At 39.8% G+C, this 26,582-nt stretch overlaps 1 long non-coding RNA gene across 1 annotated transcript in view; it reads right to left on the reverse strand.

The window, feature by feature from the left end:
• Positions 1–26,582, reverse strand: part of LOC115596951 (uncharacterized) — an 81,582-nt gene that overhangs the window by 15,901 nt on the left and 39,099 nt on the right. The window contains exon 3 of the long non-coding RNA XR_003986981.1: positions 1,951–2,062. This is a non-coding gene — a long non-coding RNA (uncharacterized LOC115596951). The remainder of the gene's footprint in view (positions 1–1,950; positions 2,063–26,582) is intronic.

Genomic DNA, 26,582 nt, shown 5'->3' on the forward strand with positions numbered 1-26,582 from the left:
TTGCTTGGTGCAGTATGACACCACTGTCGTGTTGAGGTTTTCTAAATGCTTCGTCAGCTGCTGATACGAGCTACGTTACAGTTCTTGGCTCTTGTTTTTCGCCTCTGTTTCCAGGCAGTCTCTCGCTCTCTGCTGTATACAAGACCAAACACACAATCACATGTGAGCTTCTGGTGTTGGCACTTGCATTTTTTTTTGCCCCAGCTGACACCATGACACTTATACTATTGATCATTAGGACTGATGGATGGATGGACTCCACTTTAGCTAATTAATCTGAGCTGCTGCAGCTGCACTCACTGTCAGTCAGTGTTAGAGGGTGGAGGGAAATGGTACGTGAGGGAGGAGAGAGGAGGAGGGAGGATGTGGCATAGATTTTGGTTAGGTGTTAACAGAATATTACAATTTGGATGGTTTGTTTGCTTGTACGAAGGCGGCTGCAGTATAAAATACCCCCCTGATGCAATACAAAAAATAAAAAAAAACCCATGATGGAGTGGAAAAGTAATAATTTACAGCGAAAAATGTCTGTGTGCGATGTTGCAATAGTCACAGAGTCGCCTACACATCAGTGCAGCAGTACACCAGAACAAGCTCACAATATCTGTACGTTAATCCCTCTTTAAACCAGGGTTTGAATAAGATTTTGCTATAGACAGCACATTCAAATTGTTATAAAGGTTCCCCTCACTCTACAACTCAAAGAACTGTGATCCGATCTGGGACAGATTTACTGCTACCTCAAGTTACTCACGCAGGTTTAGATCTAGTCTGGAGGACAGAGATCCAACGTCACTATGAGTTTAGCGTTACCTCACAATCCCTTTGCATTATGTCCCAGTGCTTTTGTTGCTTCCATTCCTCCCGAGCCACGTTATTATCTATCCAACCATACGTTCTCACAAGACCTGGTTGCATCCTCTATGCCTGACTCAAACTGTTTACTCCCATGGCTTTGTCAAAGTCTGTTTTGAGCTGTTTTTTTGCAGGTAATCACACTGACCAGTCCGGCCTCCCTTCCGGTCTTCTGCCGCTCCTCTTGGCATCACATCCTTCGGAAGAAGCTCTTGGCTGCAAGGGTGTCTCTGGAGAGAACAGTTTGAGTCGAGCATAGAGAACACAACCGGGTCTTGTGAGAACAGAGGGATCCATAATAAAGAGGCTACGAAGCAGCAGAGGGGAAGAAAAGCATTGTGATGTGACTCATAATTTATAGTGAGAGAACACAAAAGATATTGCGAGGTACCACAAAAATAATCCTGGAAAGATTCTTAATTGGCTCCATAGAATACATATCCCGATAGAGATCCAGTTCTAAGGCCAAGACGTGTAGACAGGGTGTGTGTTGTTCCAGTGCAGCACTGTGGGCCTGCTGGTTAATAATCAAGAAAACATTCACAAGCAGCTGCTGCAGAAATGACAATTTTGTTAAGTCTGGCGTCTTCCTTAAAGGCACGCAGAAGGAAACAAACACTGAACAAACACCCTGCTGTAACCTGCATACAGAAACTGAGAGACTGTGTGGGAGGATTTTTTTGTACACTACATTTTTTGTTTTTCTAAATGCAGGTTTTTGAAGATTTAGGGCAAGTGTCACACACTTGACAGGACCAATGAAGTTATCCTGGCCTTCAGCATTTACTGATTAAACAAAGATTAACCACTAAAAGTGAACTCGAGCAAAGTTGTAGTAAGAATAATTAAGAAATTGCGTCAATGTGGGTTGAACACTTCTTACAGAGAGCTAGAAATGATATCACCCTGTTTCTGTTGCTGCAATGTCAGATACTGTCGGTTGGTACACCATATTTATTGCTGGAGCTCTACATGTTGGAGCAGCTGATTCAGTGGGAATCATTGTGGATTCAGTCAGATAAACATGTTTGATTTTATCAACAAGGCTCTGATAAGACTGCCAGTACAGTAGTTTATAAATGTGTTGACTCCTACCGGATGAGCTGCGCTTAGGTGGTTTCCCCACCGGCTGTCAGGATGGGTGAATGTGGTGGAAACCTGCCTGATAGTCCTGTGGTGAGGCAGTTTCTCAATCCTGCGCCTCAGCCTACAAAAGAAAGAAAAATCCCCATCATTAAGAGATAATACAGCACGAAAATACATTCTTTATATTATGTATATATATATATATATATATATATATATATATATACACACACATATACATATATATATATATTTATATACATATATATATATATATATATATATATACATATATATATATATATATATATATATATGTATATATATATATATATATATATACATATATATATATATATATATATATATATATATATATATATATATATTTATATATACATATAAAATATGATCAACGGACATGTACAGATAGATTGATTTGTAAACTGATATTTAGGGATAATGTACATTTGCACTCAAATGCAAATCTTGGCGTCAAAAAGTGCAATTTTGAGTCTGCAGATTCACATTATTCAGCGCTGACAGGCCATTACTTAGGATGTGTAACCAATCGGATATCGTTGTGGACAGGGCATTGAGTGAGCGATGACAGATGGCATGATCGGAGCAGTGCATTTTAAAACTAATTTATTTTATCGTTACTACAGCCAGGCAGCTGCACACAGCTTGATTCACACCACTGGATATTGTTAAGGACAAGTGGAGACATTTTTTATGGCAAGAAAACCAGGTGTTCTTTTGTTTTTTTTGAAGGACACCAGGGGAAATTTTCCTTTTTTTTTGTGTAAATCAGACCATCTCATTCTGCGATCGTGGCGACGAAAACAGTGATTTTGAGCCAAACCATGATGTTTCCCTCGCCCTGACCATGTGGTTCTGGTGCATAAACCTAACCAGAGTAAGACAAATGTAAAGTTGCGACATAAGAAAAAAGTTTTTAACATATCTGGGCTTTTGTATGAATGTACTTAGCTCACATTTATTCTGGCGATCGGGTTGGGCAGAAAGAAATGACTGATTCTGATCAATGTTTTCTCCCTCAACCCTTGAACCCTTTTTTTTAAAATCGCATTCACCGAGCGTGTGGCACAGGTTAAAACCAGTCTCTGATGTGATAAGATCAAACCCGGAGAGTCGAGACATGCACAACAGCAAAATGCAAACAGCTTTTTTTTTTTTTTTTTTTGCCATAACCTTCATCTGGTTCTGATCATGTTCTGTAACAGGACTGAAGCATCCACTGTGCTGGTATGCACTGTTAATCATACCAGTGTGAGCGACAACGGGTGCGTGACGTCAGTTTTCTTGTGAGCTCCAACACAGCACAGTCGACTCACGACGCACCGACTCCATCCCCATCAACTCCCTGCTCTCTCTCCCTGCTTCCCATCTCCCCCTCTTCTCTCCACCCTGTGAGCTACCAGCTGCCTGGACAGATCCAACTAGCAAGATATCAGATTATCGGATTAATTTTCCTGTAAACACACAATATATTGCCAACAAGATAAAAGCATGTCCATGACTTACCAAATTATTGTCTGCACAATTTTGTTGACATATCACATTTTCACTCTTACACTCGTTGGCTGTTGTAAGAAAGGATTTATTCTTGTTCCAGAACATTTAAAGCTTTAAAATGTTATAAATGCTATAAAATGTTGCCTGAATTCTCTCTTTGATGTTCTAATTTCCTTTGGAGCAACACGACTCATAAATGTCTCTATATGATCAGTGGAGTACACACACACACGCAGACTCACACACACACACACACACACACACACACTCCGCACGCTCTTATTGAGAAATACCCGTTTCCGTGCTGAAATTTCTAATCATGTGCATATACAGGGCAAAAAAGGTGTCAAACCGTGTCTACACTCGGCAAATTCTTTCTCACAGAAAACTGAATTGACCCCATTTCCACAGCAGCGCTGAGTTTTCTTCTTCTATGTGAGATAACAAGATGCCCTCAGGACGGGTAACAATCGTCTCTCACGTGTTAACCACTGAAAGATGCTGGATGACTACATCTTGTTTCATAATAAGAAGGAACATACGTGTCAAATGTGTTTGAGAAATCTGCAACATCGGTGAAAGACTAAATTCATCTAGAATCTGTCATTTTAAAGTTACTACAAGAAATTTATTTTTTATTTTATGACTTATTCAACCCTGATAAGTCAGAATCCGACCCGGTGACACACATTAAGAATAATTATAATAATCATACGGTCAGTTAGGGTTAATACAGAGGCATCAGTAGTAAATCCAGTTAAAGGGTAACTTCGGCAATTTTAAAAATTGAAGTGTGCTTACAGGTCTCGGGGAGTACTACTGCATATGTAAAAAAAAGTTGTATGAAGTGTTTTGTGGCTCCAGAAGAAGCTGCATGTAATCTGATATAGGGCCTCCAGTGATGTCACTCGGAGGCTAAGTTGCATCGTGGGAAATGTAGGCACCATGTTTTGCACTCCTGTAACACTACTGGACTGATTTTGGACAGCTTAAACACTCAAAATCGATACAACAGAACAACGCATGCCTCTTCCTTTTCAGAAACCTGGAGCCACATTACCCACAATGCAACTTAGCCACTGAATGACATCACTAGAGGACACTTATCACATGCAGCTTTACTCGGAGCCACAAAAGGATTTTTACACTACTTTTTTCACAAATGCAGTACTCCCCAAAACCTGTAAACACAATTTAAAGTGTAACATTTGTGGAGTTAGATGTCCCTTAAAAAGATCCTTGTACTATGTTTGATAACAGAGAAATGTTTTGAAAAACAAAGACATCTGCGTCTGCACCTCACATGTGGCAAAACTTTCTTTGAAATCTGTAAACAGGTTTTCAAGACATCCCACAAGAGAACTGAAAAAAACATGCCCTGAAAGCAACATAGGTAAAACTACACGCTGACGAGGAAAACAAAGTTTAACCCCTTAACTTCTTGGCACGTTTCAAACCAGGTTTTGGAGTGTCTTTTTTTCTTTTTTCTTTTTTTTCAGTCATGTTTCTCACAGTAAAAGCTCACTCACAACTCTACATGTGTATCGTTCGACACATGATGCAACGTCTGAAAAGCCATCCCACACACACGACACAAATGCAGAGAGGCCTTTGTGTGGGAAGCGTTTTTCACTGAACCTGAAGCCTGTTTGTCTGTGTGAGACAGACAGACGCTGAAAGAAGATCTGACGTGGGTGGTCAAAATTTTTCAACTGTCTCACCTCTTATCTTTCACTTTTAAAAGGATGTTCATTTGAGCATTATTTATGTGCTTTTACACCTTGAATTTTGTGCTACTGCAGTGGTGATTTTTGTTTGAGGAGCCAAAACAAAAGTGTCGTTACCAAACACACATCTGTGTCAGGTTCATCCTCAATTTGTCTTGCATCTTTATCACTACTAGTCATTTTGGAGCATCACATGTTCTTTTGATACCACAAATCCTGTGTTGTTTTCACCTCCTTCTGTCTCCCTTTCTGTCGGTGTCAAGTTTTCTTCTTCTTTTCTCTCTCTGGGTTTCTTCTTCCCACACTGTGTTGTGAACAGACAGTCATGTGATGAAACAACAACTCTGCCTGGGGGGTCTCTGTCTGCACCGGCTCACACTGCACTTTGCATTTCAATAACTTAAACTTGAACTGTACACATCACCATATTATCAATTAACCTTCAGTCGAAATCGGAGCTCTTATCCTGAATTGACCTCTTGGCGACAGAAAAACTACAAAAAACACATCCAAATCAGGTAACATTTAAAGATGTGAGCCGTCAGTGTGTTCTCACAGCGCTGCAGGGTTAGTCAGCGTGATTCATGATGTTGATGGGAGAGGAGAAAGACGAGCGCACTATTGTTCACTTTACGATTGAAAACTGACCTCCAAAACATCTGCCAGCTGCTGCTACTGATGTCAGGTAAAATCTCAGTCTCTAAAAGTGGAACTGCGTTCATCCAAATTTGCACGCACTTTGTCAATAACTACATTTATGTGCGATTTTTAGAGCTGCACTAGGGCTTTTTATTATATCACTCTCCAGCCTCACAAATATGCTGCGTCAACCTTTCTGCTGCCGTTTGAACTGAGCATAAAAGCTTCACAAGGGATGGATATATCACAGAGACATGTTGAATAACAAACTCAGGTTGCGTGATTCAGCTATGTATGAAGCTAGCGAGCAAGGAAGTGATTAACGAAGCTTATCAGAAAGACTGGAGGCAAGAGAAAGCTGCTCGCATGGCTCTGTCCAAAAGTGAACGACTGTGTAACACAGCTTGACATTTAGTTGGAATCACCAACAAGTTAACCAATCTGGTCTAATCCAAGGAAGGGATGGTAGGGTTGAGTCTCATCAAGTCTTATTTAGAAAAGCGTAACTTGTTTATGCTACTACGGCAAAAAGCAAGACATCCTGAATTAGTGGAAAAAGGAAGACAAAGAGTCACACAGAAGCACCTGACCGAAGGTTGTTATATCATCATACAGAGATTCCACCTATTGTATCCGACCCAACGCAAAATAGTGTCAAATGTTGCACAGAAAAATTACCACAAGTGCACGTTGTTCCAAACGAGACACGTGCTGAAGAGGACTTGTCCTTTTCGACAGTGAACTGAGCCTGCGACCGAGCAGAGAGGCCTCCAGTAAAAATAGCATGTAGGCTGGTAAACAAAGCGGCTTTAAAAAGGAAGTGAGAGGTTCAATATCAGTGAGCTGCTGAGGCGGCAGAGCACAGGGAAAATCCAGTCGATATGTTTCAATTCTCAGTACCTGACAGACTGTGGCATGTTTACATTGAGCTGAGGTTCCTATACAGGTCACTGGCAGTGACTATGATAGAAGAGTGATCTCTACAACAAAGAAAAGGAGTGATGAGCCACCCTGACTCAAACCAAAGAGGTGACTAATATTCCTGGGAACCTGTGGGGTTCAACATCAGTGCGAAACAAAATCACATACGACCCAGAGCAATGATTCTTATCGGTATGCTGCTAATGTCTGTTGACGTTATCATCACCACTAAACTTTTCCTCTAATGTGCTCTCACTCACAGCTCCATTAATAGAACAGAGCAGATGAAACAAGCTCACAGACAATATATAAGACTATCTATCCAACTCATGATCTCTATTTTGCTTTAAGAATCTCTTACTTGATCATAAATCCACATAACTGAACTTGAAGCTGCTCCTGAGATTTACTGTGGTATTGCACAAAACTGTGCACTGCACTTGCAAACTTGTGTGAAGCAGATAAGAAGTACATTTGTACTTGTCAAAATTGAATCAACAGAAGCTGAAATCAGCCCAGTTGCCCACATTATGTTGGCAGTTAACCTTTGTGTAAACCACCGATACATTCTTTCACCATATTGACATTTCTACAAAACATTTCATATGTTAACATTCTTGATCCCCGACTTTGCTGCCAAGCCAGTGACAGCAGTTCAGACTGCATTTCAACATATGTATGCAAACATGACAACACTGCATATTTTAAAGGGAGATCAGGACAATTTACAGCTAAGTTTGTGCCAACAAAAAACATTTTTTTAAGTCAGGATATCCTGCAGCCATGTTTGTGGCAAACAAAGCAAATATTTTAAGCTTAACCACGATTTTTTTTCTTACCTTTAGCAAGTGGTGTTTTGTGCCTAAACCTAACCAGAGCATAAGCACAGTGTTGTCACAACATATACAGTACTTGAAAATGCCAAAATGTATTCAGGTCAATTGGTTGCAGAATGTTTTAATCCTACACGGATCAAGCTTGAAAAATAGGAGATCCTACATTTCCCATAATGCAACTGAAACATGTCTTCCTGTTAAAAGTACAGTATGTACCCAACCAATCAAACCGTGCGTCTCTCATGACCTGTGTGATGTCATCAGGATGGTGCTGCTAGCAACCGGTTTTGGGAAAAAACAATGTAAGCAAACAATGTCACTGAAGCGGTCTGAAAGACGACTCGGAACTCAAACATTTCTGATTCAGTCATAAATTTCAATAATGACGGAGCAGAATATGACCGGTCCCCTTGGTTCAGTCCAACTGTGCCTGTATGACACCAGTCAACAATGATATGTCATAGTGCTCCCATGGTCGCCATGGTTACTAGATTAGACAGCCAAGTTTTGGGAGGATGCTGGTTGTCAACTTTGAGCCCTATCATCAGAACCACTTCACACCAATTTTAAAACAGACAGACGCGATGTTCCACATGAACAAAGATCACACACACCATCTGTGTATGTGTATTTAACTTTGAATGGATGTGAAGAGCGCTGCTAATACTGATAACATGGATGTGTTAATAATTAATAATGGGGGCAGGTGACTTGTTGACACTGGTGCTGATATTTTCAACATTTGAAGAGATTTGACCTCGAGGATTCAGTAGATCCACTGTTGTGTCATTTGTCTTCTCTTGTTCAAAAATAGATTAATCGATTCAGAAAAACTGAACATTAAGTCGTTCAAACAAACTCAGTTAGCTGTTTATATTATTATGTTCCATCATCTGATAATAAAGGAGATTCGATTTGATTTTGTTCTCTGCAAAACTATAAATTACTTCAGGAAAAATGTACGTAAACTGAAGAAACCATGTCACTCTGACAGGATGAAAGTAGTATTTCCACTCATGTAAGCAATATGACATAAAAGTAAAAAATTAATGATAGAAAATTCACATGAAATGATTATTTGCAGAATAGAGACATCCAAAACAAGTCATTTATTCCCTAGGACCTGAAAAATTACAGAACTACAGCAAACTAGAACTAGGCCTCTGCCAAGGCCCAATAGTCCCATTTAATTGAGTCAAGGTAATCCAATATCCTATTTGTAAATGTGTAACAGCTGATGAAAGACTACCCTCTGTAAAAATATATTTAAATCCTTTGCTTGATTTTTTTTATCCAGATCCATGCATTATTCCCTGAGAAATAACAGAAAATGAGAATCAAAACTATTTCCTGAAAACAATTATTATTCAGGAAAAAAAGGAAGTGTTTAAAATAGAAGGCCAAGGGTCTTGAGGACCCCAAACCGAATGAAAACATTGATAAACGCTAATATGAACTCGCTATAAAGAGCATTAATTAAATTTTAGTCATAAATGGTCAACAACACGGTAGTAAAGCTTCAAACAAGGCTGCCTCGTAGTTCCTGAAAAGTTACTTGTGAAAGATGTGAGGCTTTTACTTGACGTCAGAGCATCACATCTGTGCTCAGTGACTCCTACAACATGAAACAAACAGCACCTCTGCTGGCTGGAAAGGCTGAAAATCTTGTCATGTGCCTCAAACGACGATAAACAGTCTCTGATTTGAATGTGTAAATGTCAACCGGGACAGACAGACGATGAGCAGTGAGAAGAGGGAACAAGCGCTTTCACACGTTCACATGCATGCAAATACATTCATATACAGTGCTGAACACACACAACCTATATTTTAGCACATTGCATATAGTGACACATGCAGACGGATGAGAAATGAAGGAACAGAATCATAGTCAGTGAGGACAGTCACAATGATTCTGCAAATCAATAAAAATCTTCTGAAGGCATCAACACTATTGTTCTATATGATGTGCTTCGATGAAGGTGGTCAGTGGGTCAGAAACTTTGTAGAGGTGTTACATTTTCATCAGAACAGTCAGTGACCCTGTATGGAAGAGTCTGTGTGGAATGGTTGCAAACTACTAGAACTTGCCGCTGTTCTTTTTAAACGTACATGTCACCATTTGTTACTGATTGTTAAAAACATGCCATTGTTTTGTTTAAATCCCAGTAAATCTGTGAACGTTTGGAGGTACAGCTTCATCTTGCTGTGTCAAAATGTGTAAATAAAAAAAACAGTGTATGAGAAATAGCATCAAAACAATCAGCTGGTGCTGGGTACATTTTTTTAAACCAGGCGATTTAATGTGTAGTTTAGTTTCTCCAGACATTCATGCAGGTCTTTCCTTTAATTTCACCCGTCTGTATACGCAGATAACCAAGAACACACTTGCCCAGCCAAAATTAACACACACCTCACATGGCATACATATAAACACTGACATAAAAGTGTTAATCATAAAAACAATCTGCACACATACTGGTGTATCTCCCTCTCTCTATGCACACACACACACACACACACACACACTGAACAAAATATCGTACATGTACACAGAGTCGTACACCGCACGACAAATTGCACACACAACTGCAAGCACATACAGTAATAGTATGACAAGTAATAATTACATAGGTACACATACAGTACACACACACAGTCTGTAACGTACAGGCACATTACACATGTCACACACACAGATGCAAATATGTACATGTACACACACCTGCAGACATCCAAACACTAACAGAACCACCATTTACACTTAAATATAAATGCACATATTCATAAATACACTCAGCAGTAGTATAATTACTTAGTGGTATACATGCGATACACACAAAGACACAAAACACAGCAACACACACACACACACACACACAGTCAAGAGCAGCTGTACATACTGTACAAATAAATTCACACAAATAAGGTATACAGTGAACACACACAACTGCATGCACACTCATTAAAATTATGAGTAGTAATACAATGACAAAGGCACACATGCTGTACACACAAATAGATTATAGTAATTATGGAAAAAGAACTATACAGGGACGTTATAAAAGAAAAACCACGCACACGCTGAGAGAAATAATATATGTACACACACACACACGCAGAAGAACACTAAACACTGTTGCCAAATGCACACAGCAGTACATTAGAAGTAGTAATATAACTACCGTAAACATGTGAATACATAGTACACACAAAAGGCACATGAAACGTAAAAACACTGTGTACACACACACACACACACACCACATACGTTCAGCAATAGAGTCACACATTAAAGTGGCCATTCTGTATAGTAGTATAAGTAGCAGTGCTAATCTAGTACACACATGTAGTCTACAGCAAGTATACACAAAGATGTAGTGGCACATGTGTTTATAATTAGGTATTATATATATAAACTATAGAAAGATACACACACTGAGAAAAATATGTACATGTACACACGCACACACACCACTGCTAGTACACACGTGCAGCAATAAATGTACACATTCACAAAAGCAAGTGGACATACTGTATCATCATCGTAGTATTAGTAGTAATGATGGCTGAACAAATGTAGTCTATAGTGCATATAAACATAGACATAGAGGCACATGTGTAAGAAGACACACACATCGACAAACATACAGTATGTAAGTGCTTACAATATAAATACATTCACACCAATACTGCAAATGATCACACTTAACTGTAACAGTACACCCACTTGTATAGCAGCACCACAGATAGTCACACATAAAAGTAGATGTAGGTTGATGCTTAGATGTAAAAAGCATGATAATAATAATAATAATAATAATAGTAATAATATTAAAAAAATAATATTAGGCCTATACACACGTACACTTACGTAGTCAACATATGGACAGTAAGGATGCAGAAGTAAAAATATAAAAAAATGTTTATACTGCATACACTAATAGAACCACATACATAGGAACCAGGTAAACACACACACACACACACACACACACACACACAGATAAATATATGTAGACACAGGCACATGTACACATCATACGTTCACACACAACATAGCAGTTGTAATATTATCTAAAATAAGTACAAACTTACTGTCAAAAATACACAAATACATATACACCCATACACACATATGTACACATATATGCACATTAATACTGTAAAAACACATAACTGCAGATAAACACACACACACACACACTCAAACAGCCAGTAAAGTACAGCCACAAATACAATAACACACACACACACACACACACACACACACACACACGCACAGGTTGATACAGTACAGTGCACATACACACACTCATAATATATACTGTACACACATGCACACACCCACAGACTGATACACACAGATCAATACATGGAATAGGTAGAAGCACATACACAGTAAACATGTAAAGACACACACATACACACTGCCAAATATACTTAAAGTACCACACACACACACACACACACACACACAAACAAACCAGTAGACATACAATATGTTCACACACATGGGCTTGTAGTAGTAATCATATCAAAATATGCTCATGAATATACACACACATACCGTAAATGCACAAGCTTATTCTAACAAAGATTTAAAAACAACAGAAATAAGCACACTCATAGAACAAAATACACAAACACACACGAACACATCATATGTTCCTACATGTAGTAATATTAGGTGTACTAAGTACAAACACATTTACACACATACTGAAAAAGATACATGCATACACGTACACATAATGTATAAAAATAGGCACATATTCAAAAAACCCAACAGGCACACATGGGTTGATGCAGACATTCACACAGTACATATACAGTAAATACACACAGATCAATACATTAAAGTAGCTGAATAAAAACACACACACACTCAGGCAGACAGTTGGAACAACATAGTGAGGAGATTAGTCAAACACTCACTGATGGCAACACAGTGATGCCACCCACGGACTCAGAGCACGCAACACTGCCTGACTGAAACCATAAACATGTTTATATTTACTCAGTGTCTCATTTTAGATCTGAGAATTGACAAACAAAAAGACATTTAATATCTAAAAACTAACCGGTGCATGCAACCACTTTCAAAAACCTCCCTGAAGAGGAGGATAACTGGTATTGAAAATATGCTTCAAGTCAGATATAAAACCCTCACTATACAGCTGCTTGTAATATATCTAAACTAAAAAAAAGTAGTTAAAATTATGATATATAATTTGAAAACGTTCCTGAATTGCATTTTAACACAATGACTAAAATGTTAAAACTGCTATTTGAGTCATCAGCAGGAGCAATTAAAGTCAACACACCTACAGGAAAAATCAGTAAAAGCCCCTCAACTAAATACTCAGTCCCACAAATTTAGTCACAAAAATCAAAAATAAATATTGTAGGTACACGATGCGCCGTGAAATATTGTGTCTACTGTCTCATTTTGAAACTGCTCGTCTCAGTCACAAACACGAAATTATCAAACAGGCACGTGTCACAGGACATGTAAAATAGAAAATCTAGAAAACGCTAAGGGAATTTCAAATTGTGTATTTGGATGTCTGGGTGATCCTACGAAAATCTCATCACCCTCCACACCCAACAGCAGCAGATTTTTTTTTTCTTTTACACAGCACCCTGATGATATTCATCCACCCTCAGTTCACCCTTTTTGTTTTTCTGCTTTTGTTTTAAACATGCATTTGTTGTTGCTGAAAAGGTTAAAAGATTTTTTTTTCTTTCCAGCCGAAACTGAGTGGGTTGCCAGATACTGAGCATTTCAAGTCAAATTTCCCCTTGTGTGCTGGGTATTATTATCACTCCAAAGCATCATAGTTTCAGTATGACTTGGATGGATTTATTTATATGAAGAAAACAAGCCTGACACCGATTTACACAAAATACACTCAGAGTGTATATGTCAGTTTAAACAGCTTATTTTGAAACTGACATACATCCTGAAAAACAAATCTGACACAAATAAATGTCATGTTAGAGTTTTAGAAGCTGCCTCACTTTCAATATGACCCATCAGGTTTTGTTGTTTTTTTTAGATAAAATTCAACACCATGGATATATTGTTTGATTTAATTAAAACAGGCTTGAAATAAGTTTCACACACTGTAATTAAAATGTCAGTAAGGAATCATATGACTGTTGATAAATATTGTGTAAAACCATTTGAGCATAGAAAGCCTTTGTTGGTGAGTAATAATTGAAATATCACTCTGAAGCATCAAACTTTCAGAAGTGTAGATTGTACCCTTAAAAGAGAAAAAAAATAACGGTTTGTGAACATTTAACACCACTCCACCCACACTCCAACTGTTTAGATGTCACCTTTAAAGGATCATCGATCAAAGTAATTCTCATTCTGATTCAGAGTTTCACTATTACTCGCAGTTTTTATTTATTAAAAAATACAAACCTGCAGCAGACAAACCACGCTTTGCGTACGAGTCAAGCTTCAAATTATTACTTGTCATTCTTTGCAACACCGACATCAGCAGTTCAACTCTGTCGTTCACACCCCCCGAGGAACGTTCAGGTTCAGGGCCCTGTGACTAAACACCACCCAGCCTCCGACTACAATTTTCTAGCGTCCGACGAAGACAGTAAACACAAAGTCAAATCAGAACTGAGGAGGACAATTTTTCCCCAGACAGCAGAGCCTGCCTTCGCCTCTGTGGGATGTAAACAGGCGTCGCTAGAAACGATCGTCCCCGCGACCCAAATTAAAAAAAAGACTACACCTGAAAAACATGACATAATCCAGCACGACTGTGTTGCCTAAAAATATAAAAAGGGGAGAGAGAAAGATGAGCTTTACTCGGCGTCTGCTACTATCAAAATTAGTCAGAGAGCAAAGGAGAAGCCGTCTAGGCTGGGGCTTTGATGCGATCAGGCGCGGTGTGTGTTTCAAAAAGTGAAAAGGAAGCCGAGAGGATGAGAGAATGGTGGGTAGAGAGGAGCCGAAAAACACTTTTCCTCTTTCTCTGCAGCTGATATTTTTAAGTTGAAAGAGAGGAGAAAATGAAAGACGAAAGGGAGAGAGAGATAGCAGAAAAGAAAGAGATCAAAATAAAAGATTTAGTACAAAAAATGAGCACTTGCAGATTTTAATTTCTGCATTTAGATGAATAAAAAAACAGACCTTGAAACAGTCTTTATTCTTATTTGGATACAGTTTGAGAATAACCTCAAATTTACTGCCCGCCATATTTGTAGTACTTTATATTTTAGGTAGAAAGATACTGATGATAAAATAGGAAGAAAGTAAAGTATCAAAAAGAAAGGGTGGCTGTTTGAATTATGACACAGGTTAAACTAAACCAAGAAGAAATGTGGTAGAGCTTGTAGAAAATGTTTGTCATAAATTCTACCTTATATTCACTAGTCATAGTTTAACTTTCACAACGAAGCGTCAGTTTCTAAAACGTGGGTTCAGTCTGAATCATGTCACCTTTTAATGCCTCGTCGATCAAAGCGGTTCCCTTTTGATTCGGGTTTCGCAGCGAGCAGAGGAATAGAAAAGTCAACGTTTCTCCCGTCTGCGTGTTTTTCTGAATGTTTTGAGGCAGAAACAACAAAAGTGAAAGAAAAAAAAAAAAGGCATGAAAGGGACTCAAAAAAACAGAGAAGACTGCGGTGCGTGTCGACCTGAGAGAAATGTGGGAGGCTGCACTGAGAGAGAGAGAGAGAGAACAAAAGTCCTGAGGAGAGCTGTGGTCTCCATTTTGAAGCGACATGAAAACGACAGCACCATCTGTTGAAAGTAGTGCGGAGGCAACCAATTATAACTAGGCCTCACACACCTCCACACTAACTGAATTAGTCCACAGATAACCACCCCTTCATGCACACACACGCTGGTTCCTTCTCTGCTACGCTCTCAAAATGAATAATAAATTAAATGATTGAGTGAAGGTGTACATTTTGAGTTCTGAATCATGCGGTATCAAGACTTAAATCAGGTGGTTTGAACTTCACTCACTGTGACTAATAACACGTCCTGCCTGAGTGATGCTGGTGTAAAATAAGAAGACGAGAAAGTTCAGCTCGGAAAAACTACGCGGAGAAAGTGAATGAGTAACCTGAAAATGCCCACGAGCAAGGCACTTAAACCTGAGACGTGGGTTCCATATGTGTCAGTGATGCCGGCCTGCTGTTCTCAGAGGAACATGACCGGTCAGCAGGAACACTGTTTGAAGCTAGAAAGGTGGCAGGGTCCGCCACGTATAAACAAAGTGAAACAGCATGAAATTGTGTTGTTCTTTACGGTCGGTTTGTTTATGCGGTCTGTTCAGTCGCGAAAATGAAGTGAGTTTGCGTATTTAGTTTGTTTGGGCATAAAAAAAACAAATCTCTCTCCTGATTAAAATTTCTTCCTTAAAACTACAGAGTGCACCTTCAAACATTTAAGACAGTTCTTTGTGGTAGTTGTGGTGGCTAGACGATCACCTCATGGCTCCCCACACTTATGTTTTTGTGTGTATTAGTATGTTGCATTTGTTGTATAAGGATGCCTACAGGGTGCCAACATTTCCCTTGGGATAAATATCTATATTAGGATCCATCTGTGGGTAGGAAGGGTTGATTCTTTCACTTAAAATACCCAGTTTTGTAGCCACACGCACATCTGCAAAATGTTTGGACGTCTCATAATACTTTTCTCATAGTTTTGTTGCCTCACAGACGGATTTAATTCACCGGTCTTGTCAGCGTGATGGTGTGCGACATTTGTCCCATGCTTGGCAACCGTCTCACCTACGTGTCATGCCACCAACAACCCCCTCCTCCCTCTCAAAAGAAAGTCAGTTGATGTTATCTGACGCCTACATCACCCGTATTGTCGATATGCAGATATAATACATGTTAAATGTACAAATGTTCCATATTTGCCGGGCCACATTCAAAACAGCGAGGGCAACAGAGGATTGGATATTTGCATTCACTTCAGCCGCCCTGAAAAACTGTAAGTCATTCAACTATTCTGAAAATGAAATAGTCTATCAATTTATTCTGGGTCACATCATTGTCCCCTCACTACCATTGCACCATCACTAAAGACGACAGCAGGATCTTCCAAGGGGAAGTCAGCGAGGGGAAGTCAACAAGAGTGTGTTAAACTGAGTGAGTAAAGATCCTCAAAAGTAATTTTACAGCACATCCTGTGAATTTTTTCAGCAAACGTGCAGGGCTCTGCAGCGGTGTTTATATCAGGACTGACGACCTGAGCACTTTCACCCACCACCGGCCATTTAATTGGCTGACACTGCCCAGCAACGGGCAACAATGGGAGACAACAAGCAGAACAAAACTCCATTCAAAAGTGTGCAGACCACGAGGAAAAACACAAGCAGTAAATATCCCTCAACATTCAATGTCAATCAGTTGTACAGTTTTCTATTGTAGAGATAGAAATATGCAACGTCTGATGTTTGTGCATCAAGTCCAGTCATGCAGTATCCACCTATCATGTCCAACACTAAATCTCTGCCGTAGCTGGCGCCATTTTGGGTCTGCATTGGCCAGTTTTGCTCCAAGCAATTCAAACATAAACACGTATTTGGACTATGAAGTGCTTCTGTGCAACGTAATTCAACAAGACAAAGTTTCAGGATCAAGTTGTGCGTTTTCAGTATGACGTGTTGTTGGACCACGGGGATGAGTGAAAAACCAGCCTTCACAGATTTATAGGATATTGGGATATCGTTCAAGTACGTGGATAATGGTGCAGACTTTCAGACCGTCTCATCTGGAGCGTTTTCATGGTGTGGTACTTTGTTCACATGAAAAGCGACAGAAATAGTCACGTAGAGTATAAAAAAAGAGAGCCAGAGAGAGAAGTTCAGAGTCTGGTTCCTTTCTCACCTTCCGACAGCTGGCCAATCACCGCATGAATTAGGCTAAATGTGTGTGTGTGTGTGGGGGGGGGGGGGGGGGGGGGTTCTGAAGCCGTTCGACAGACGCTTCTGATGAAGCACACTGGCAGCTTGAGATTCCACTAAAGTTTCCCTTTCAAACTGATTTCACCCTACATGTTCATGAGGTCAGAAGATAGCGTGATCGAGGTTGGATCAGTTCATCCCTCTGTGACTGTCAGATCTACGTGCAGATGTGGATTAAAGGGGGAGTGTGCATCCCATCTACAGCTGCTGTGTCCTCGCTGCAGCAGCCCAGGGTTCGTATCCAACCTGTGGGCGTTTGCTGCATGTTATCCCCCCCTCTCTTCCATCCCGTGTCCTGTCTCTCTTCCGGCTGCATTTTCCTACAAAGCCATTAAACAAGTTCAAGTGGCGTCACAAAGTTTCAGTCGCTCAAATATCAGACGCTGACAGAGTCAACACTTTTGTTCAGAATCAGAAAATGTGTCAAGCCCCAACAGTTTGTGTGAATATTAAAGGTTGTAAAACTGTTTGCTCTGTGGCGACCCACTTTGTAACTTTGTGAGAGACCTAATTTTAAAGTTTGAATAGTTTGTCTAAATATATACTTAAATCTATGATTGTATTGTATTAAAATGCCACAGAATAAAATAATCCAAGAGGAAACAGAACAACCTGCTGTTTCCAAGTGCAATGAAGCAGAGCAGCTGACTCCCACTCTCTTCCTATATGCAAAGTGTGAAGGATCTAGAAACAATGAGGCCTGTCTGCCCTAAGCTTACACTGAGTTACAAAACATTTTATTACACGAGAGGTGACAGGACGCGGATATAAACGTTCCTATGGTTATGTTTGAAGACTGGCTGCACTAACCTAGGTGAGGGAAAGATCATGATGTTGTTTACCACCGTACATGTCTGCAGCTACTTGAGACAATGAGATTATCAACATTTAACTTAAACCGCAATCTTTACCAAACCTCACCACAGATGGGAGTCTGGACCCAGCGATTCCAGTGTGGGACAAAAAAGCGAGGGCTTCACTCTCTCTCAAAAAACGTTCTACTGTCAACAAAGTCAGATCCGCAATTATGTTTGTCACCACGATGATTTGGGGAAACAATTTGGTGCTACACGAACGTAATTTCTAGGAGACGGGTTGGTCTCTGCAGTGGTGGACCAGAAAGTTCGAGATGACGTGTTTGGCTGCAAAATGAGAAGTCAGTGTCTTTCTGCCTCTGTGTGCACGATGTCAGCTCAGTGAATACTGTGGAAATAAGTTCAGGATAAATTTGTTTTTTTATGTACTTCAATACTGTCAACGAACCCCAAAAGTCAAAAACGAACAATGTCTATCAATACTTGTCCTTTTGGGTGAAATGTCTCAACTATTCAACAGCGTGACGTAACATTTGGTACACACACTGATGTCCCCTTCAGGATCAACTGTAAAGACTTGCTGAAAAAGCTACAACAACTTAAAAATTACTCGTCTACTAATTTTGAGGTTATCATTCCCATTGATTTTCTTTAAAGTAAGATCATCTTGTCCAGATTTTACAGCGCAACATCAACAGGTGAGAATTAGGATAATGATTAAATATATCTGCCAAACTGATGACATTCTCATCAGACTCAGCTGTACTTGGTTTCAGTGCAAATTAGCTAAGGTTAGCATGCTAGTGCATCAGTTCAAGACAGTGCAAATGGTCAATATACCTGTCAGCATATTAGCATTGTCACTGAGAGCATGGTAGCATGGTAATGGTAGCACCCTCATCAGAAAAAGGACCATATACAATGTTTACATTTCTTTTTGGACAGCAAACTCTAATGACCATAGTAATTATTATGGCAGCAGAGGAGGAAGTCAGGAATAAAGTCCACCGCTGGATGGTTTGGTTAAACAAGCACTTTCATTCAGGAGACCGCTGCGAAGTGACCTCACGTGCATAACGTAACTCACGTTGCGATAGTAACCCAGTTATTTGATGATGGTCTTGTAAATCAGTCTCTGGTATGCCACTGCGGAGATTATTTTTGGGAAAGATGATATGTGGTATTGGGAATCAACCTATTCAGCTGTTTATGTATAACGATTGGTTTATTAGGTCAAAGCAGAGCTCAAAGTACAGCCTCACAGAGATGCCAGCATGGCTGCAGACTGGAGTGAGGAGTGCATTTGTTGGGAAACATTTTCTATTTTGGTCACTTCATGTAATTTTGACAGTGAGAAGTATAGAATATCGTTAGCCTTCTTCTTTAAAGTCAGTTTACATTCTTAATATTTAGCCAAGTGTGAATTTCGGTCCAATGCAGCTCTCAGTGTGACTAACTTCACGCTTCAACCAGATACAAGGCTGTCATGTGGTAAAATGTTATTGGCTGCAAATATGAAACCTGTGACCTTTTCGTGTGTTGATTTATGAGTTTTTCTGAAACAATAGACCCCTCCACCACATCTCCTTTATTGCGCTTGCCTCAACAATTTGAAAATTTGCAAAAGTACAGCACTTACACTTGTGGTGCATCTTCTAACAGTATAAGTTGATTTTATCTGATTGGGTGGGAGGTAAAATGACTGTTTGGCTCACAATATGTCCTTGAACCTCCAGCCAACAAATGTGTGTGTGTTTATCAGTATCTTCATCACAGAACAGTGTGTGTGTGTGTGTGTGTGTGTTTGTTTGTTTGTGTGTGTGTGTGAGTGTGTGTTGGTGGCATGCAGACATTTTTAACTGTCCTGATGTGAGAGACTGCAGGCCTCCTACGGTCTGGGAGACAAGACAACCACAAGTGGGAGAGGTCTCATGCACATACATGCTCACAGACAGACACAACAGCACAGACTCACTGTTGATTCAACGGTGAATACTCATTTTTAGAAAGGCCAATCTAGTGTATGTCTACTATGTCTATTTTTGTTAAAGCAGTTGATGAAATGTGCCAGTGTTGTGAGGTTATTCAAATATGTGTTTGACAGAATTCAACCTTTCCAGAAAGGAGGAAGGTATGTTACTACAGGCACCAGAGTCAAAAATAAATTATTTTTTGATTATAGAAAACAATTTTCTTACTTTGCTGGTGAATCACTTTCATTCACCTTTGATGTACAAATTAAGAGCATCACTCTCTCTTCCACACACGCGCCAGTGAGATTACTCAAATTCTGTTTCGCTATATTTCATCTGATCTGTTGTTTTCCCACAGATTGCAGAAATTACAGTTACACACAAACATCAATGACAAATAATGTTCTTTACTGTGGTTATAGTACAACAGCGATGAGGTAAGTGTTGCAGCTGCATTGTCAGTGCTTTATGTAATGTTACATTTATTGAATTTTCTTGTGTGGTGAACCTCAATGACATCTTCAATATGAGAACAAACAAAAAAATGACAACAAACTGATAATGCTAAAACAAAGAACCTTACACTTTCCCAGAGTAAGAGTAATGCTACAGGAACTGGTTTTACAGTGAGACAACAAGTGAAATGTTTGTTGCTAATGTACTTTTGCTGCCCTCAGGGTGAAGGAAAACCTATTTGTGGCAAAGCAAATAAACAAAAACAAAATAAATAACAAAAAGATCACCCAAAAATTAAATTTCAATGATTGTCTGCCCACCCCACTGCCGATAAGAAGTTTGTAGTCCACAACTTTTCCAGAACTTCACAGCAAAAAAAAACATAAAATGGCTCCATACTAGTACCCAGAATCCCTGAAGTCGTAAATTGATTTGAACAGACGTAATTCACAAACCTTTTTAAGCGGAAATCTTCGCTGTAGCTGCTGAGCTTAAGGTGTTAGCACGCGATGAGTGGGTGCACAAGCAAAAAATGCTACAATGCTGTAGCAACGACTTTCCATCAGCATGGGGGTGAGAACATAATGACATGATTTTCATTTTTGGGCGCACTTTTTAGGCAGCAAAATAAACTCTGTGCCTTAGCAACAACACCACTGTAAGACAACACCTGAGCACTAGTGTAATTGTTGTCCCTAGTATAAACCTAGACACAAGCAACATGAGATAAAAAAAAAAAACCTGTAGGTTGGTGCATTTATGATCAAAGCACCAAATCTCAGGCAACATTTGATAAAGTTTCCCACAAGAGAAACATTCGAGTCACACGACTTGCATCACTTTGTGTTATTTTAAAAGGGTACTATGTGTTTTCCCACGTGATGGACCAGGGTACACCCAAGTGATGTGGTAACTCCGAGCTTCACTAAATGTTATGAAATATGTGCAAGTCACTATTTAACCCAGTTCAGCCTCTCAGCTGTCACAATAGGAAGAGTGGATGTCGGAAATGTTTCACCTTGCTGGCTTCCTTTTATTGTGATAACCGATTAAAGTGATGATCTAACATTAAGCTATCAGCGAACAACCACAACCATGTCAGACGATGAGGAAAAATTAGACAGAGAATAAACAAAAGGTTCAAGAAAATATGACTCATTAAGCACTTTAACGGTTACGATTCACACCTCTGAGACTTGGCAGAGGTTTTGATGGCTGCCAGGGAGTCAAAACATGCTGAAAACAGGATTGTGCAGGATTGTCGAATCACTAGGAGTAATTGTGCAAACCGGATGAGAGCGATAAGTAAATGTAGTAGGAGACATTGAAGGTGATGAATCTACACCCATTGCTTCTCTTTTCATGGGCATTTCGTAATACAAATGTTTTCCCCACAATGATCGAGTCTGTTGACCACCGGGGCAGGTTTGACTCTCAGCAGCGGGTTCCTGAAAGAGTTTTTATTGAGCCTAAAAGGCCGCAGACTTTCCCTAATCCATCCCTCAGTTGAAATGAAAACATGAAACCCAAAACAGTGGTGGCTTTGTGGTAATTTTTCAGACACGGACAACTGGCCGATTATCTGAGCGCACATTTCTTTTTTAAACAAGTGAGCTTTAAATGATAAAAGAATTATCTAAAGTCTTACTGTTCTCGAGTCGCAGATCTTCGTCACTGCTGCAGCTCTTTTTTTTTTTTTTCATATTTGCCAGCTGGCAGCTTCCTTTGCAATTTAAAAGCGGCATGACAATAAATCAAGATGGCAGCTCCGACTGAACTGTACCTCATGTTGTTTTGTCCCTCTACGGAACACAGATCTGCTTTGTAGCCGTCATGTCCTGTTCTGTCTTTTATAAACAAAAGTCTACGCGTAAAGCCAATCGCATTTTATTTTATACCGCATTTGCATGAAGCGGTCGATGACTCTGACTAACAGCAAGACAGCAGCCTGAGGCACAACACAAAAAGTGACACGGACTTTAAACAACTGCCCACGTCAGCTTTCTAAAGTGTCCCTGAGCTACAAACATGGACTCAACATGCACTTCGACTGTGAAATAAAGAATACATTTTAAAAATGCCTGACTTGTTTTACCTAAAAAAACCAAACAAACTGTTATTTCAATTTGACTTTAATGCTTAAAAACTTTTCCGGAAGCCTTTTTTAAGCTTTACTGCGGAGGTATACTCAGGCAGGTAACACGTGAGTGAAGAGATTTTTGCTCAGAATTGTTGAATACGAGAAGAAAACCAATGGGAAAGTCCAGTTCATGTCAGTTCTGCTTTAATGAAAGGCACAGATCAGCGAGAGGAAGATCAGATAAGAGACAGGCGGTAAAGCAGGTCGCCTGTGATCGCTCAGCACATGATCTCTCTACCTCAAATTAGCAGATCGTTTCCTCGCACAGCGTCGTTGTGCCAGGAACAGACAGGCCGTGACAGGGGAATCCATCAGAAACCAAGTGTTTCTGATAAATAAACAGGTGACGAGCGGTGGGGATATCGCCCGAGTTCCAGGAATGTGAATGTATATCTCTGCTCAAAACATGCCATATTTAGTCAGCTTCAAGGTGAAACAACAGGTTTTTTTTTTTTTTTCTTGTCTGAAAAACAAAACTGAGAAAAGGTTTGTGGGTTTCATGCTTTACTATTCAGGGAGACGTGTTTGACAGGAGGCATCCGTATTGCTGCATGCTGACATTTAACTTTTTCTGAGTGTGTCTATGTGTGTGTGTGTGTGTGTGCCATCTGTGGAGCCAAATAAAGCCCACACACTCCTCTCACCTGAGCTCACAATCTGCCTTTTTTTTCCCACTTTCATTTTCAGCAATGTAGTAGAAATGTGGAGGTTTCTCATTTAACAGCCGATTGTAGAGCTGAAGCGATCAGTCAGTTAATCGATTAGTCGGACAAAAGAGATATTTTGATAACCGATTCCTCTTCAATATAGAGCCAGATGATCAGCTTCTGGCACAACTTCATCTATTTCCAGGAGCATGGGTAAGGAAAAAAATCTAAACTCCTGTCGGACCTGTATTATAGAACAACTTCAATATTAGACAATCTTTAATTGAGTTATCTCAACTATAATTTGCTGGTTTCTGGTCTCACATGTGAATATTTGGTCTCCTTTGATGCTAAATTAAACATTCTGCATTGTTAAAGCAAGCAGGTGTTTTGGATTACGAGCTGCGGACTCTCAGACATCACGGCCGTCGGCATCTTTCAACCTTCTTCGACTGACCAGTCGGACGGCCCCGGGGAGGAAGAGAGTCTGAGTCATGCTAACTCAGCTTGGTTTAAGGCTTCTCCCGTGCTCATGTCTGGTCACAGGAAAAGGAAAATGGGAGTCAGGCCAGCCAAACAACGTGAAACCAGATCCTGCAGAGCCAACAGAGACCTGTCTGGGATTCAACGTGTTGCAGCCAGCAGAGCTCAGGACTACAGCAGGTCGGGGAGAGTCGGATTCTGTGTTCAAGTCATCGATGCCTGGTGCTCGCACACAGTCGAGGTCGATGGGAAGTGTTTCCCCAGATTTTTTTTTACTTTTGATGTGAAGATGCCGACCTCATCATCACCATTCAACAACGTGTTTATGTATATTTTTACATAAATATCTGTGTATGTTGTTCTCCAACCCTGTGTTGTATAATGACCAATAAATGACCGTGTACCTTGTGTTGGACTGCTGGTCAAACAGAACAAGCAAAGTAAACACGTCACTTTGGACACTTTACACCAATTTCAGACAACCCAAAAAATTGTTAATTAAGACCATAATTACGGAATTAAGGAATTAAAGGAATTAAGGAATGAAAACAAACATCATGAGTTTCCATAGACATTGTTCTATATTGAGCAGTGTCAACAGGGAAGTGCTCATCCTGTTGCTGATTGTGATTTGTGTTGATAATGTTATCATATAGCAAACTACTGTCTGTCTTGTAAACTTATCTGAGTTGTTCTAGATAACAGCATACAGTAGCAGTTGGCTTGTTCAATTACCAACATCTACATAAAAAAATAAAAATCTCTTAAATAACTGTACATGTCGTGCATATTATTCCCTTTTTCCTAAAATCTATTGAGAATGGAGGGCACAATGAATTGGATTCGGGTTTCCTCCCATCAGCCATTATGTGTTCAGCTACAGTAAGAGCTCAAAGATGGCATCGGCTGCCAACTCACACGACAAAGTCAACAGAAGCACACACCCTCTCAGGTTCAACTCACTGCACACTCACTGTCTCTCCACGTGTCTCTCCACTTGATTTTTTTTTGTGTTTTTGTTAGATCTTCATATTTTTAGCCTTTGGCAGCAACAGGGAGTCGTAGCTGCTGTTTACAGCTGTGTGCAAGATTCAAATTAGTGTTTCTCTTAATGCTAACGTTCAAAGGTCACGCTCATCTGCTCTAAATGCCATGCCTACAACACGTGGAAGATCAGGAAATGCACCAAACTGCAGAGAGGAAAGTGACATTTCTGAGAGAGGAGATGAGCCAGGTGTTTAATATTTTACTCAAATTACTGTAGTATTGCTCCTACGGCTTTACGTCACTACAAATGTCATGCATGTATGTCTGGTTTAAAAAAATCTAAACTTATTTGTGTCTCAGCCTGTCCTAATTATTTGATCTAATTATTCTGTTTTTTAATATTTTATTTACAGAGTCAGCTCTTAAGTGATATTTCATGGAAGTTATTTTTTTAAATTTGGTGGTTCTTTCAAGGAAATTCCTCTGAAAATCAACAACTTAACCAACGCAGAGATACTCACTGTCAGACCTTTGTCTGTGTTTCCCCTAAAATTAGTACTGTACCAGATGGCATAGTTCTGTCCTTTACCTTTGGGAGTTAATTGAAAATTACAAGCATGTTAAATGAGGCATTACAGACTTATGTTCCACAATGTCTTCATACTGTTTCAAAGCCTTCCCTTTGCCTCCAGAAATAAAATTGTGTGGGGAAATACAGAATCCTTTAGTTATTACCATTTCTTTTATGTCTTATGTGTCATCAAAGTGGTCTAATTTTAACATATTGAGTCTAAAAGCACCAAAATCACCCTGTTAAAGCAACATTATGTTGCAAGCAAAATCCACCACACTGTCTAACTTGTGTGTGGGAGTTTGCTTGCAACAGCGCGTCCCCCTCCTACACATCTCTCTTACAAAATAAATGTGCAATTTATTTTTTCAGTTTTTAAAGCAACATTATGTAGAAACTGGCATTTTGCGCGATTTTGAGTGCAACACCGCTGTCGCAAATACAAATCGGGTGCTAACTATGCACACAACTCATGACATCATAACAACATTATGTGTTGAGGAGTTGTATGTTGAGGTAAACGTGTATGTGCAGCTGTGATCCTGCCCTCTCACTGAAGAATACAGTGCAGAAACAGAGACAGAGACACCATTCCCCCTATTACCAAGACACTGTACTGTCAAGATCTTGAGGCTGTTATTTTAAGAAGAAAAAGTTACACAATGTTGAAGATGTGACCTCAGTCCTGAAAACAAAACAGATCTGCAGGTGGGCCTCTGTTGGTCAGGAGCTGGATGATTCTGGTAACATGAGGTAAATCCCTGTTAAACCACACACGACGAACATGTGCACAGAATACAGTATCATCCGGAACTAGTGACCACCCTAACCAGTAATTGTGGTCGTCAGTGTATGACCATCACACACTGGGGTCAAGCTGGTGCAGCTCCTCTGAGCCGGCAGCTGATGAGTCAAACAGCTGGTTGACCGATCCGGTCTCTCTGTGAC

This window comes from Sparus aurata, chromosome 15 (assembly GCF_900880675.1).
Source record: "Sparus aurata chromosome 15, fSpaAur1.1, whole genome shotgun sequence".
Lineage (NCBI taxonomy): Eukaryota > Metazoa > Chordata > Actinopteri > Spariformes > Sparidae > Sparus > Sparus aurata.